Raw genomic sequence first — 16,137 nt, 5'->3', positions numbered from 1 at the left:
TTTTCTGACACGCTGTCAACAATTTTGAATTTCACAACATGAAAGTATGTTTAACTTTTTCTCTTGTGATGCAGATGATTTAGTGTTTAATGAAACAGAGTTTAGTGATGGTAAGTTCTCTCATGTTAGCTAAATAACTTAATAGTAATCGACTATTTCCTTCAAAATTTCCACATCGCATTCTAGTGTTGCAAAATTCATCTATTCATTCTGATGGAATAGGATAATAGGAGAAGAAACGTAGAAGCTATGTAGAAGAATGTTACGCTGTCGAGAAGTATAGCAAACTGTGGTGTGGGTTAACAGCAATTTTATGAGGTGAGTACATAGGAAGGAAAGTGGGATATTGCAATGGGTGACCTTATTTTTCAAATATTCCAGTGGTAATTGTTTTGCTCTATCTTGAGCAAGTTTTATCGTTTTTTTCAATTGTTATTTACTCAACATTGAATCGAGAATATTAACCAATGAATAAATTTATTTTATTGACTCAGCTTCAATTATTGTTCAATTGTACATGCCAACTACGAATTATTGATAAAATGTTATTTCCTTTATTGCATATAATATTTAATTATAATTGGAAAATATCTTTGATATTGTATATGCGATAAGAAAATAGTTTCCTGATATTGGTTTATGATAGTCAGGAAATGACGACCGTAAAAAGAATACTAAAAACTGGTAATAAACGAAATGATGACTTTTAGAGGTTCAATAATATTTTTTTTAAGACACATAATTATGATACTTGTAATAAAAAAAAATTGTAAGCTGAGTTGTAACAAAAAAAAAATAGTTTTAGTGAGAGTTTATTTTTTTCAAAGACTGTTCAGTTAAAATTAATAAAAAAAATATTTGTAACAAGATGAGAATGAAAAAATTTCAAACAAAAGGTAATAAACACAAAGTATGACGTATTTTCATTTATCTGTTCATTAAATTATGCGAAAAAGTTTAAAGAAACCGGTAGAATAAATCGACTTCTGACATTTAATACTCTCACGATTAAACACAAAGTAGCGTAGTTATGGAACAAAAAAATGGTAATGTACCAACTAGGACTGGTTACTTTAGCTTTTTTAAATTTAACACAGCAAACTAAAAAGTAGGATAAAAAAATAATAAAGAGGGTGGTAAAAACAAAAGTGTCTACTTTCAAGCTATTTTTATCTAAACTACTTGGATTTTCTCGATTCAGCGCAATGGTTAGACTAGAGATTCACTGTATATATATATATATAGAAAGAAAGAAAATAAAAAGATAGTTAGTATGAGGAGACATTAGTGGTGGCAACTGGGGCAATCCAACTCTCTTTTACTCCCCTTGTTCTTCTTGTTCTTCTCCAAGTCATTTCTGCACTGCTCCCATACCACAGTTCGTGCACAAAACCCTTACTATTTCAACTCAATGGCAATCAATAGTGGAATGCAGGAACACCTGCTGAGTAGACAAAAAAAGATAATATCAATTAGCCCCATTAATTTCCATTTTATTGAAACTAGTTTAGATATTATTCAGAGTGAAGAGTCTTGGCATTTATTTGGTCAGCCGCGCAAGTAGTAAAACCAATGTACAGACCGACCAAGGTATAAACGTATACTTATTGGGATCAATGTGAAGGCAAGCATGATCGTTACAAATGTTCCATTAAATGCTTGAGAATATTCAGTGAATGCAATGAAAATATATTTCTGTCTCTCTTAGCATGCTTTCAATCGACCACTTATTATTCAACTCTTGTGCGGAAATAAAATCGCTTGAGCTTTTAAGCGCATTTCGACAAGCACTACCACGAATTCCATGGGATGGAATTCGGATAGGAGATCAACGCAGGTGAGCACGTCGCTGAGAGTAGATAAACAATGAATCGACCTGTTGGCAATGTGCTTTCGATCCATTAGTTACGAAACGTCAATGCACAATTTTGAATATTGACAGGAAATTCTACCGCTGCGTTGTGGCATTTGTATATACGAAACATTGTTGCTATTTTTATTCCAACGATCGTCGATATTTTTACGTATTAAGCAAAGCTTTTAACTCTTGCACATTGCAACCTTTATTTTATACTCGTGCATGTCATTATTATGGTAGTTTGGTATTGACAGGCTCACAGTTGACAACCGTTTTTTTAATTGATCTGGAAGATCATATTTCTACAAATTAAAAGGAAAAAAGGAGATTTTTTATTACATTGTTTAAGAAAAATAATTACTTGAGTTCTTATTCAATTACTATCTTTATTCAATTTCACCGGAAACTGATGATTTATTAACAATCGTAACAGTTGACCCATAGTAAAAAACATCCTGATACTAAAAATAGTCTGAAATATATTTCAGTTAAATTCCAACATGATTCACCACACAGTTTTTTTGAAATTTCTGTTTTGACATTTTAACTGAACGTCTGTCTTTATTTCTCCACCACATTTGCTAGGAAAAAATAGCTGCAATTCTAATCAAAGCAATTTATGTAAATTTTATTTTTTATTAATAGCTATTGCGTTCAACTTATAAATTATCATTACAAATTATACACTCATACTATATAGAAAGTTATTTGATAGATTTTCAAAAATAAAAAAAAAATCATTGTTATTTCAACTACCAATATATGGATACCAAACAACTTTACAACAGGAGTATTTTTTTTCTATTCATAGATAAAATAATAATAAAACAGCACATAAAATACTCGATGCTCTAATCTGTTATCAGAACATTCAATTCAGTTTTTCAATTGAATAACTCTGTAGAATAATTATATTAGAATTCATCAAGAGTTTATATCAAATCATGAAATAAAACAATTAAAAGCAACGATTGCTAGAGTGAGTTTTAACATTAATGAAGCTTACTTTATTATATAAAAGCTTTATCTATATAGTGTGGAGTATTTAAACGAGAGGAGATGATAAAAAGAAAATTGAGAGTTATATGTATGATTATATCGACCATGGTACATCTATATGTTAGATAAGTCATGGGATATGAGAACTGTGTTAATTAGTAGTCAGCACGCTATCGCCTAGCCTACTCTAGTGATACATCCGGTAGTAGTCATGTACAAGCTTTATATGTTTTATTAAAGGAAGTCATCTCGATAAAATAAAAAGGTCTTTTCTCTTTTAACCAGATAAAAGTTTTCTCTCACACTCTAAAAAATAATAGTTCAGTCCCATAGTTGGATTTACAATCCTGTATTAATATCTCATTTGACAAAAATAGTTGAGTCCTTTTCGAACTATTAATAGTAAATCCAACTATATATTTCTCTCAGTGCAGTGGAATATCGTACGTATAGATTTTCAATAATCTATATTTCATGAAATTTACAGATCATAAAATATTTTAATAATTCACTTCATAATATGCATAACATCCTTTTTACTTTATAACCCCTGTCGAGAAGATTAAAATTTCATTCCTAGACTGATTGTTAATTTTAATCTATTGAGATGAAATTGTAATAAAATCAATAATGGGAAGATGATTTTTACTTATTAAAATTTATTTAAATATTTAATTCATTTCTCTACATGACTTATCATTGCCTATAGTCAATGCTATACTTTTAATGCATTTTTAAGTGTGTAAGGAATCCAATTTGTTTATTAAAATATTTTCTATTTATTGTATTTAAAAAATTTAAATCTGCACCTGATGACATTTGATTTCAATAAAGATAGAAATTAACGACTCAGATATTCATACTGTTGAAAACCTCAAATTTCAAATAGTTTATTACAAAGTAATAATGTGATTATTAATACTTTGTAATAATTGAATCACTGTTTCATTAGAATGCCTCTGTATTGTAGATAGCTTTGTACCTCCAAGATATTCTGGCTTATTTCTAGATGTATTACAGGAATGTAGTTGTATATTAAATGCAAATTATGCAACCTATATTGTATTCCTACATTAAAATTTTCATATTTATGTAGTAAATTGTTTTCTATGATGCTTGAAAAAGTAATAACTTCATTCCTTAATGTATAAAAATTATTTTAGTTGAGAAGAAAAATGGTTTGGATTCTTTTTTTTTATTGCACAGAGGTTAGGCAGGTGAATTATTTGAGTATATTGATGCAAAGCAGCAACAATTTAGTAGGAAACAAATAAAAGATATTTGGTCATTTCAAATGAAATATTTTCTTGAAGTATTTCGATTGCAATAAATTTACGTAAAAAAAATTATTTAATTTCAAAAAGCCCTGAGTCTTTTGTTAATAACAAATAATTAATAATAAATAATTTAATAAATAAAATAATGAAAAAATTATTTTTTTTTTAAATATTCATATAAAATAAAAAAATTTTTGCATTGTTCTTAATTTTTGAAAGCCATTGAAAGAGAAATGTTGAAGTACATTGAAGTGAGGTAACAATTAAGTAAAGAAATAATGCAAAAAATTTAAAGTAATCTTTCCATTATTTAGAATTACATAAAAGCAGTAGAATTTTGAAGCATTTGTCTGAGCTTTAACAGCGACAATATCCTAACATAAAGTGCACTTTTAACTGCTTACATTTTTTTTACCAACTACTGCTTGATGGGAGAATAAAAGAAAAAGCTTCCGTGTGATTAACTGTAGCGTGCAAATGGACACACTGAAATAAGAATCAGGACAGTGAATCATTGGCAAATAGGTCAGCGTGCCATTGATTTTTCTTTGTCCTCTAGTCACTACTTTTTATCTTCCAGTCATAATAATGGGTGAAATACAAAATATGAACCGCCCTTTTTGCCATACTCTTGTTATCGTCTTATTGCTAAAGTACTTTTTCAATTCAAGGTACACTCGCGTGGCAGTCTTCAGAGTCGTATAATACAGTGTCTATACAATTCTCTACAGCACAATAACGCGTGCACGAAACACGACACAAAGTGCTAGAAGCAGCGAGTCCTTTGAAACTTGGAAATACATATACATACGTAGAATATATGTAAAGAGCAGCTCCATAGTTGTGGCAAGAAGAGAAGTAAAGAGAAAATACGAAGAATGAGCACAAGGAGACACGCACGCGCAAACTTTATCTATTATTCTCTTAATTAAATGAAAGTAACTGCTATGCTATTGTGCTAATATGTGTTTCTGATAATAGCTGTGGAATTATAACAACAACAAAACAATATAAATCTGTTGTTTATTATGATGGCTAATTGGATATTTATTCTTCAACGTTGAATTCATTGATAAAGTCATTCTGAAAGTTTGTGACTTATTGCACATGGCAACATGTGTAATTAAAATTCGACATTCATACAAGACCTTTGCTGTATCTATGTATTTCAAAACATTCCATTTTGTACAATTATTTTTGTGAAAAGGCTCCTTCTTACTTTGTGTACTGTAATATGTATCAAACTCGGATAAATAATTATAAAGTTGTTGATGGTATAGTTCTAACAACACATTGGAGTATCTGTCAATAATTTCACGTGAGGTGGTACTCTATTGTATTTGAAAGTTCACTCATTTTGGAAGAGTAAAATTAATTAATTAATCAAGACGAAATTTTACTTTATGAGTGTGAGTTTTTTTTTTGTTAATAATATATTAATATCTCTCATTTTTCTAAGATTTTTTGTTTTGGAAAATAATTATTTGGTACACTGAAGAAAAAAATAATTGGGAACAAGTAATATTTTTTTCAATTAATGAAATTGAAATTTTAGATAGTCGTAATGAAATGTTTTTTTGGAAAAGAGATATTTTTATAGATCTAGTTTTGAAGGTTACTAAAAATAATTTATTAAAAAAAAACATTTTTATTGTTCTTGATTATTTTAAATAGAATTATCTTTCGTATTGATTTATTTTAATGTTTAATTTTTTTTCTTAAGGTCCATAGTGTTTCAGAAAGTGAGGATTAATTAAATGTCACTTGTCTTTAAAATTATTATAATCTTCAATCAAATATCAAAATACGTTTTTAAAATTCAATAAAATATTTTATTGCGAATATTTTGAATTATTTTCATTAATAAAATAAACTTTTTTTTGTATAACAAAAATTTTTTTCTCAGTGTAGATATGATTTTTATTCAAATAAACAAAACTTACAAAAAGCTGTTTAAAGCGATCATCAAAATTACGTAGGGATTATATAAAAGAAGATTATATGAAGAATTTGCATATGCAGAGTTTCTTTTCTAATTTCCTGAAGACTATATAACTTCCCGAATATTTTAAAGAAATCTTGATCTTTATTAAGTTTAATAAAAATTCTTTCTTCTTGATAACTTTTATACTTGAATTTTCATAATGTTGGGTTTACATAATATATATTTATCTTGTGATTTAATTCCACTATTTGCAATCTGATTTAATGTTTAACACGGAACACAGGAGATTACATCTTACAATGCATCAACTTAACGTGATTATACAAAAGTAACAATAAATATTCTTAATTTGTTTTCATTTAATCTATCTCTAATTTCATTATCTAACTCAAGTACATTTATTGATAAACAATTATTGCATTTATTATAAGACATTAATAATTTACACAAACGTTTCTAAAAGTTGTACATAGAGTTCGAAAGAAAGAGACAGTAAAAAGTTTACTAATATAACAAGGAAATTCTTGTTATGTTTTGTTACTGATGTTCAATTATTGATATTTTTAAGTACTGTGAAATAGTTTAACTACTATTTATTTTTATTTCTTTTCAAACTCTAGAAAATAACGAAACTCTTAAAGTCTGGAAGGAAAAAACACTCACATTATAAAGATCTATAATTGCTCTCAATAATTTCTTTAATTTTTAAAATTTATTGATAACACTTTTATCGTTGAATAAAAGAATCTATTATTGACGAATTATATTAAAAGCTTAGCGCAACAAAGAACGTCGATTGGTTTGGTCTTTAAATTTTAATGGTTAAAATTCATTGTGAAAAATAAGAATTGAATTAGAATGAAGGATAGGAAAAATGAGAAGAGGAAAAAATAGTTGAAAAAATGTTGGGCGTTAACGAGGACGCGTCATTGAAGTAAGATGTGATTATCGATGATGGACGATATCTGAGTGATTGTGCCAGGTGGAGACGAAGTCGTTTAGACATAATTGCAGTTAAAGACTAATGACGTTACTCGTTTCTAGAGAAAAATTGCACATAGATAAGATAAAAAAAAAAGGGATGTTCCATATCGCGTGACGAACAGCTCGCAATGATTGCGATTGAGCGCGAACAATCGACGACTTTACCAACTTGAGGTATGACTGGTGTTCATGAATACACCGCAAAAAAGGTTGTAATAATGACAGGCTTCACAGAAGTTCTCTTGTTTGAAATATGATATCAATAGACATAAAAAATAATCGAGCAAAACTGTTGACGTGGTGGATGTAGGTGTTTTAAAGATGTTACTGAGTATTCTGTTTGGTGAATAAAAGAGAGTAAAAAAAAAAGCCATTTCCCAAGACAAATGAAGGGATAAAGGTTGTAAGCTTCGAAAAATGATAGAAAGTAAGCATTCGTTCTTTAGAGGAAAATATGGATTTCAATTTCAGAGTCTAAGTGTATAGATGGTATTGTATGTTTTCATGTTGGCTTCTGTCTTATTCGCTGCAAAGTTAATCTTTGCAAACGCTTTGGGAACACGTGGAAAATATTCATGAGATTTCAACGGTGGTGATATTCGATATATTTATGTATTTATATATATCGATAAATCTCGTCAATATGTAGTCTTTGGTTTGTGTTATATACTTTTGAATATCTCAAAGGAATTGTACCCTTTCAATCGAAAAGTCTATTTCGATCGTCTGGGGAAGTGAAGTTGAGTAGGAACAAGAAGATAAGTATAATGAAAATTTATACATAGTTTCTGTAGAATCCTCTGAGGGTTGTATCCAATCAATTGCTTCAATCACATTATGCTTTTTTCTCTAGAGGGTTACATAATTCCATGATGTTTACTTTGATAAAATTGCTGCGTCACAACAACGATCGATCATTCAATGTAGTCATTCGTTATGTTTATTCTTAGTATGTTGAGGGATATTAACGTTTACTGAAGAACGTTCTTGAGTCATAGATCAATCAAGTGTCAATGTTATTAAACTAAGTAACAGATTCTATTTATTCTACAACATGAAAGCTCAACTCAATTTGACCATCCGGTTTGTCACTAGACTACTTAACGCTAAAACTTGCTAACTTTAAATTGACATCGTGACTCAAGAGTCGACACTTGGGTGATCGTCTATTAGATCAACCATGCTGATGACTGTTGGTTATAAACATACGACACCCTAAAGATTTTCTATCACACTTTACAAACAACCGTTTCTTCATTGGATCAAGAGTTGCAAACTTCTCTGAACCTGAGTTGAGAAATCAATTTTTATCATGACTCGAAATTAAATAAAAATCAGATTTAAGACATGATGAAATTATTTTATAGCATTTAATATTGGGTGATGTCATAAATTATTAAAAAGACAAGTAAGAGATTGTTGCATAATATTTAAAGTAATAAATGAATTATTATTTAATTCTTAAAATAAATTCAATGATTATTAATAAATTTTTAAATCTATTTCTTGATGTTATATTTTAAATTAAGAATGCATGAGCGCGTAGTAGTGGCACATAACGTGATAATTGTAAACACTTCGAAAGTTTTATTATTAAATCTTTGAGCTTGATAATTATTCATAACAGAAATGCTTGTCATTTCATTCAAACATATTAATTAATTTATCGACCGTCAATTAATAAATTCCGGTATGGAAATTAATTTCTTTCTAGCGACAAATAGCAGAAAATTTGGTTCAACTATTTGTTGGTAATGAAATTTATTACTGAAATAATTCATATTTAAATATTCAAGCTACCACTAAATTATATCCACCTCTATCAGATACACCCACACATGAAAATTCTTCCTAATGTTAACAGTAAAATTTAACCATTTTTGTCCTGAATTTTTTCCCACCACCATTTCATCTACGTCTTGATCTTCCAGTAACTCTAAAGTTATGTTTATTTCGAAAGATATAAATGTGACATTTATATTTATGCCATCCTCCAACAAACCCCTTTACTTTTTCTCAGTACTCTTTTGTTTCTTGCCATTCGTAGTTGAAGGCACTGCCCTCCATTCACTTTAGCGCGCAAATGTGCATGAGAAAATAACGAAACATGCAGTGGAAAAGCAGCTGAGAATAACGCCGTATAAAAAAGTGAATATATGAATATGAGTAATGTAAAAATTATGAGTTTTTGCCAACAGCATAAGAAATCAGATGATGCAAAATTTTTTTCCATCTGTATACTACAATCGCTAGATTTCAGGTGAAACATCTAATAATTTATTAACCCTGCAGAAGAAAAAAACTTCAACACGGAAGCTACTTTTTACATAGCTACTTTTTAAATAACTCCAATAGGAGAAAAATTTTTTCAAACTCCAAATAGACCGTCTAAAAAATAGTTATCCTGAAAGCTCTATAAATATTTTCAAAAAAATGTTTTCTCCCATTTCAGCTTGTTGATATTCTCAGCTTGACTATGTGCGATTTTTCGTTTATATAAAATTTTATTTCTCCCATTGTTATACGTTTATTTATTTTTTTTTTCCTTTTTTTAAAAAAAAAAACACTTATGAGTTTGACAATATGCACTTCTATAGAAATGAATAATAGACTCTCTTCACTGCTATAAATATTTACGATGAATCTCTAAAAAGTTGTTATTATAGTGTGAATAATAGTATTATAACTATTTATCATGAAACATAAAATCGTTTCTTAGTTGTTATTATAACCTTAGTGTTGGAAACAAAAAACATAAAATCAATGGAAAGTATTAACTTATTACACGGTCGAATAATACATTCATTTCGTCACAATTTGAATGTTAATTGTTTCTTGAAAAAGAATCATAGACATAATGATCATGTCGTGATAGAATATAAAATGAGAACGAACTAGTAAAAATAGTATTTAGCTTATTTGCAATACTTATAATTCACACGCCATTCGTTGCACATGCGAATTGGTATATCTCAGTAGTTAAAGCCAAGTCGGCCGAAAGTGTCACGTGTAAGTGATGTATATGTGTTATAAATACTGCTGCTCAACAGTATACCGTAAATGCAAGCGACGTCGAAAGAGTTTATGAACTAAATTCATCGTTAGACTCTCTAGTGTGAATGAAAATAAAAATGCCCCTGGTGTAGGCTATTTTGTCTTGTTTCAATTACAGCTATAATTTTCCTTTCAGCACATCTCTTGCAGCTTTACGTTAGCTACGATATCAGACCAATAGAGGGAAAAAAATTGCTTGCAAATAAAAATGTATATACACAATGGCAATGATATGACACAAAAACAAGATGGAAAAAACAAACGGTTCTGGTTTTGATTTTATAGTTACATAAATTTGTTTTTGTGAAATGACAAAAGTTTATTCACAAACAGAAAAATTTTTTTTATTCCAATTATTGTCTTTTATTGTTTTAAACACAAATAACTTTAAATGCACTCTGTTATTTATTATTGTTTGCTGAATTTTCAAATTGAAAATAACCTTTTTTCCAAATGTTTTTTTCATTACAGAAAAAACCATTGTTTATTTTTAATGAATTACAAAGAAAAAAAAAAAAATTTTATTTTTATTAGTTTAATCTTTTCTTGTTATTCATTAACAGTTTGCGATTAATTATGTCACTTGTTTGGCAATATATTTTTTATGGCTGAAAAAATAAATAAAAATTAGACATTTTAATACTTTACAAACCAATAAATTTATTGTTTTGGATTTTTTAGAATTATCTATAAATTCTCTTTCAATAGTTTATTATTTGCTGCACCTGTTGTCCACGTAATTAAATCTATCAATATATACGATGGTCTTTAAAAATATTATAGTTTTCCAATTAATATCATTAAAAAAAAAAAAAAAATTGAAGAATGAAATTAAAAAAAAAAAGATGTATTGCTTATAAAATTTATTGTCACAATATCAGAAAATTTTGATAAAAGTTTCCTTTTTCTATTTATGATTGTAAAATAATAACAACAATAAAATGAAATCTCTAATGTGTAAAATCGGTTATTAAGAGTATATTAACTGAGTTGGAAGGCCTAAGCCAAACATTGCTAAATATAGACGCTATTCTAATGTCCGAGGATTCATAAGCCTTAAATGTGGTATTAAAGAGACTTTACTACCCGGCAAACTGTAACACCATTTAAACCACGGACGGTAGAGTGAATAAATATCGGGAGTTTGAAGCTTCCTGCTATGATTGGGACGACGTGAGTCTAGTTTAATACATCAGTTAGAGTTTGAGTGTCGTCGATGAAATGGAAAGTACTTGAGTTTGAGTTTCCACATAAATTAAATAGCTTAAATTATTTCCTTTACCAAGTTTTCTAAACTTTATTTTTAAATTAAAAAATAAAAAAAAAAATTAGTAAAAAAAAATATTGCTTTTATTATGAGTGTAGTGTCATTATAATTTTCACTAGAGTTTTGAATTTATATTTTTCTCTAATATTTAGCGGTATAACTAATGGGTAATAAATTCTAAAAAAAATATAAAAATGTGGAATAACTTTTTTAGAGGAGTTGACATTAATTTATGAATTCAAATGAATGTAAATAAGGTCCACCTTTAAGAGTTTAATATTTTTCAATAGACAAGACATTAATGCCTCTAGGTTTCCATCATGTTCTGCATTCAGTGAGTATAAAACCACAACATTTCTTCATCTCCGCAAATTGCAAGAGATTGCACGATAATATTGACACTACATAAATATTTACTTTGCTTGACAGACAAATGAAATGATATAATGGTTGACTTAGCTGAGTTTATCATTACTAAAATATCTCTGAATCACCTGTTTACAAAAATTACCATAAGAAATAGGGTAATTATGGATGTCAGATTAATCATGAATACAATTTATTTAGTTCTAAAATTCATCGATTGTAGTTTGATGTTTTTTTTTTGTATTTATTCTAGATAACTTGAGAATTAAATTCATATATTCCGAGGAACTTTTTTTTCCTGGCGACCTTATCACAACTTCTGATGGCGTCCGTCCAGTAAAACTTTTTTAAATAGACTCATGAAGACCGGTGGAATATATTAAATCTTTTTTTTAATAATTATCATCATTATTTGTTCGTAGAAAGAAATTTTTTGTTTACTTAAACATGTTTAACTCAGGTCAAAGAAGTATTTTTAATTACATAGCAATTTTTTTATCTAAAACAATACTGAATATTACAAATTTTTTCGAGTGTTTTAATAAAGTTTTCATTTATTTACAGTCCTTTTAGTTCTGCTTTTATATGTGTTTGAAAAATGTGGTAGTTATTTCATGTGGAAAAATAGAACTTGAAAAATGATTTAATACTAGGGATATAAAAATATTTTGTGCATCCGATTATGTGTCATATTCGTGTCATAATAAACCGCGATATAATACTGTGTGAAAAAATATGTTGTGATAAAAATTATTTGTACATCCTAATCAATGATGTACTTTAATGTTGAATAAAAATTCATGATTGACTGTAAGTTTGAATACATGTGATAGGAATTTCTTTTTAATAGAATATTTTTTCAGTGAAATATTTTTTGTCACAAGATATTCAGATGTAATATGACATCATTTATTTTAAATAAGGAGTTTATGGATCTATTAATCAAAAATTGGATTGTATATTATAGATGTCTGTGATGGAGAAACGATGAAATATTGCTCCGTAAAAAGTGATTGAGTTACTTTTTATATCCTTATAAAATGACATAAAAATATTCAACAGAAATTATTTAAAAAAAAAAGGATAAAATTCACCGACCAAAAAATATTGCAATCTAGAATATTTCAAACGCCTTTACAGTCAACTATGTATATTTTTATTTGTCATTTTTTCTAGATTGTTGACTCTTTTACACAGTCCAGTAGAGTTTTGTTTTTATTCGAAATAATATTCACGTGTCATGACATTTTAAATTTAACAGATTGTTTCTATATTTATTGCATTGTGGTTCCATTTACACGACAATTGGTTTAAAAATAATGCTGACATCTCATTTATTTAATTCCAGGTATCGTTAAAAAAGCAGACAGAAACCTCATCTACATTAACCAGTAAGTGAGGCGAGATACACAAAAAAGAAAAATCAGAGTAGTAAACCTTGAGTGCTTGATTTGCATTTTCTTGTATCGAAAAAATTTCAAGAAGCTTTCCTGAGGAATATGTTTATACATAAAGCATGGGCAATTAAGTAATCGACCTTGTAGTAACAGTTATTTAAGAGAGGATGATTATTCAAGTAATATCGTCAAGAAAAAAGTTGAATTAAAACAAAAATGAAAATTTGTTCAGTGAAGTATGCACCTTTCAATTTCGCATATTGATCGAAATAGTTTTTGTATAGCTATAAGATATTTGTTAGACAATGGGTTGTGGTTTTAATATAAATTTTGACTGAAATAAAGTTCTGCTTTTAAAGTTTAAGAGCAAGTTTCATCGTTCGTTTATTTACCATCGAGTCACTGAAGTCTTAGGTCAATATATATGACCCAAGCTCTCGACTTCTATCGTTCCCTCGAGCTGCATCTTGATGTACCGACGAGCTGGAATTTCTCGAGACTAGAAAATTTCCGAGTAAACGCTTTTTTTTCTCCCTCGCTACATCACTCTACTTTCGTTTGAGGAATATTTCTCGTCGCTTCACTTGGATTCGTCCACACTCCTTTTTTGTACAAATCCAATATAAGCTGACATGATACTTAAAGTCTAGATGAGCGAAAAAATTATAATATTTTTGAATAAAATATCAAGCATTATCGATCTGATCTTCATTGTGTCAGAAGTTCAGACATCAAGTAGAAGCAGGTGAGTGTCGAGAGAGAGGAAAACGCCATCGACAGGAAAGAAGAAAAAAATAACTTCAGAATATGCTGCATCAACATTATACTGTTTTCGAGTAGCTTCCAGCATTCAGACTCCGTTACTATCTTCATATCTCGGTATATACGATATTCCAAGAAGGTGATTTATTAAAAAAAATTCTCCTTTGTTTCAAAGTAAAACTTTATGTTTCAGAAACTTTAAATTTATCAAAGTATGTGAATTTGAACATAATTTGAAATGAAATATTTAAATTGAAACTGAGTTTATTTACCATTGATATCTTGAGACAATATTTGAACTAGAAGCGAGCAAATATCTATATTTAAAAGTAGGTCAATGCGTTAAATACGTGAATCGATTGGTGATGCCTCAGGCGGATCCCACGTTGAGATGTACTACTCGGGTCACGCGCCGTAGATACTACCCAGTCGGGAACACGCAACTTACCTTTTCAGTTTCTTTTCTCTCCCAACTCTCATTTACTTCACTTGTGTTTTTCTTCCCTTCCTTCCTCCAACTCTCATGTATTAAATAAAGATTATTTTCAATATTTGTTTTATTCCATGAAAATATAAATTTCATTCACGATGGATTTACTCCCGAGTTCGAAATTTACAATTCAATTTTCTATTAATATTCCGGAATTATCGACGTGCTATGTAATAGCTTATTGAAGGTATAATACTCAAGATTTAAATATTAGAATTGATTATTTATAGAAAAAGTTAATCGATTGAATAATAAACTCACGTTTTTATCTTTAATTAAAAATTATGTTATTCAACATAAATTATTTGAAGGATAAAAAACATTAGTTGTGATTCTTTGATTAAATTTCCTGCTTCGTTAATTAAAAAATGTTTAACTCAATTTAATTATTTTATAAAATTTTTAAATTATCTTTTACCCGTTTTTTTCCAAAGGATTCTGTTATCGTGATTTCATTGCATATCTACGTGCAGTACAAACTCTTGGTTGCAACCGTGTATTTTTATCTCTAGTAAATTTTTGAAGAAAAAGATGAAATTTCGGCAACAGACTTCAACGTGAATTTACATTGAAAAATATTCTCAAGTGAAACATCCAAATAGATTATTTGCTAAAGAGTCAACATATCGGAGAGAATTTCTGTTGTGAAAAGTAAGAAACTCGTCATGTCGATGAGACTTACGTGTGGCTTTAAAGGCAATTCCATTAAGCGACCTTGCAATGGCTGTAACGCAATGGCACGAAGGTGAACGTGATGCGAATTCTTTTGCAAACGACACGGAAATTGAAATAACGGGATACGTGGACATTCGAGGCAGTTTATCGATATTTCGGGGTGAATGGTTTCGAAGCCGCTGATTGTGTATTACGTAGTTGAAAGTTTCTGTGTATAAAAGAGAACTACAAAATTTTCTTACCCGACTTTCACAGACACAAAGCAAAAAAAAAAGATGTACTTGCAACAATCATTTGTGATGTATTTGAAAGAATTGGTTGATAAAAAATTTAAACGAAGAATATAAAAAAAACGCATCAATAGTGCACGTACTAGAACATCCAAGGACATTTTTAGAATGCTATCAGACCGAATACAACAGACGAATGGTCATTTTTATGCATGCATTCATCTGCAGCTTTCCACAAACAAATATAAACACACCTATATGCATGCATATAGATAACGTATATCTATATATATATATCTATAGACTAGTTTGTACTCCAGCATCGTACCAGCTTGCACGACGTTGGATACCATCGATAAATATTTACCAATTGGTCCACTGGGACTCTTTCAGAAAATACAAAGTTAGAATATCCTTCGGGGAATTGACTTAGTATTCATTTGATGATTTTTTTTATGTCATCAACTTTTCATATTTTTTGTAGACTAAATTGAACCATTTTCATCAAACTATTGGTTAATCTCGCTCTAGAGGTATTTAGAAATTTCTATACCCAGTGGTATTTGTCATGTACAGGTTGGAACATTCAGAAATTGAATATGTATAATGCAGATAAAATTTCATAGTGAAATTTATGAGAAATTGCGTAGTCATGTTGTGTATGTTTGATTCTCGTGCCAGGTAGCATTTTGAAGATGTGATGTTTGTGATACACAATTAATTTATTTGCACGAAGTAATCCATTGGTTGTGTACACTGCATGACTGTAAGTACAGATTATGCGACAACTACAGAAGTTTTTTAATTAAAAAATAATTATTATTAGTTGCATA

At 28.9% G+C, this 16,137-nt stretch overlaps 1 protein-coding gene across 2 annotated transcripts in view; it reads left to right on the top strand.

Moving 5' to 3' along the window:
• Ten-a (tenascin accessory) overlaps positions 1–16,137 on the top strand; it is a 297,917-nt gene that overhangs the window by 21,851 nt on the left and 259,929 nt on the right. The window contains exon 1 of one of the 2 annotated variants that reach the window (XM_035092067.1): positions 1,751–1,837. The exons of the other annotated variant lie outside the window; for it this stretch is intronic. The gene's annotated coding sequence lies outside the window, so the exon portion shown is untranslated. Of the gene's footprint in view, positions 1–1,750; positions 1,838–16,137 lie in introns of those variants that run through there. 2 annotated transcript variants of the gene reach the window in all.

This window comes from Chelonus insularis, unplaced genomic scaffold (genome assembly GCF_013357705.1).
Source record: "Chelonus insularis isolate UGA/USDA-ARS -01 unplaced genomic scaffold, ASM1335770v1 contig_93_pilon, whole genome shotgun sequence".
NCBI classification, from domain to species: domain Eukaryota; kingdom Metazoa; phylum Arthropoda; class Insecta; order Hymenoptera; family Braconidae; genus Chelonus; species Chelonus insularis.
This window is presented reverse-complemented; position numbering and strand designations above follow the sequence as displayed.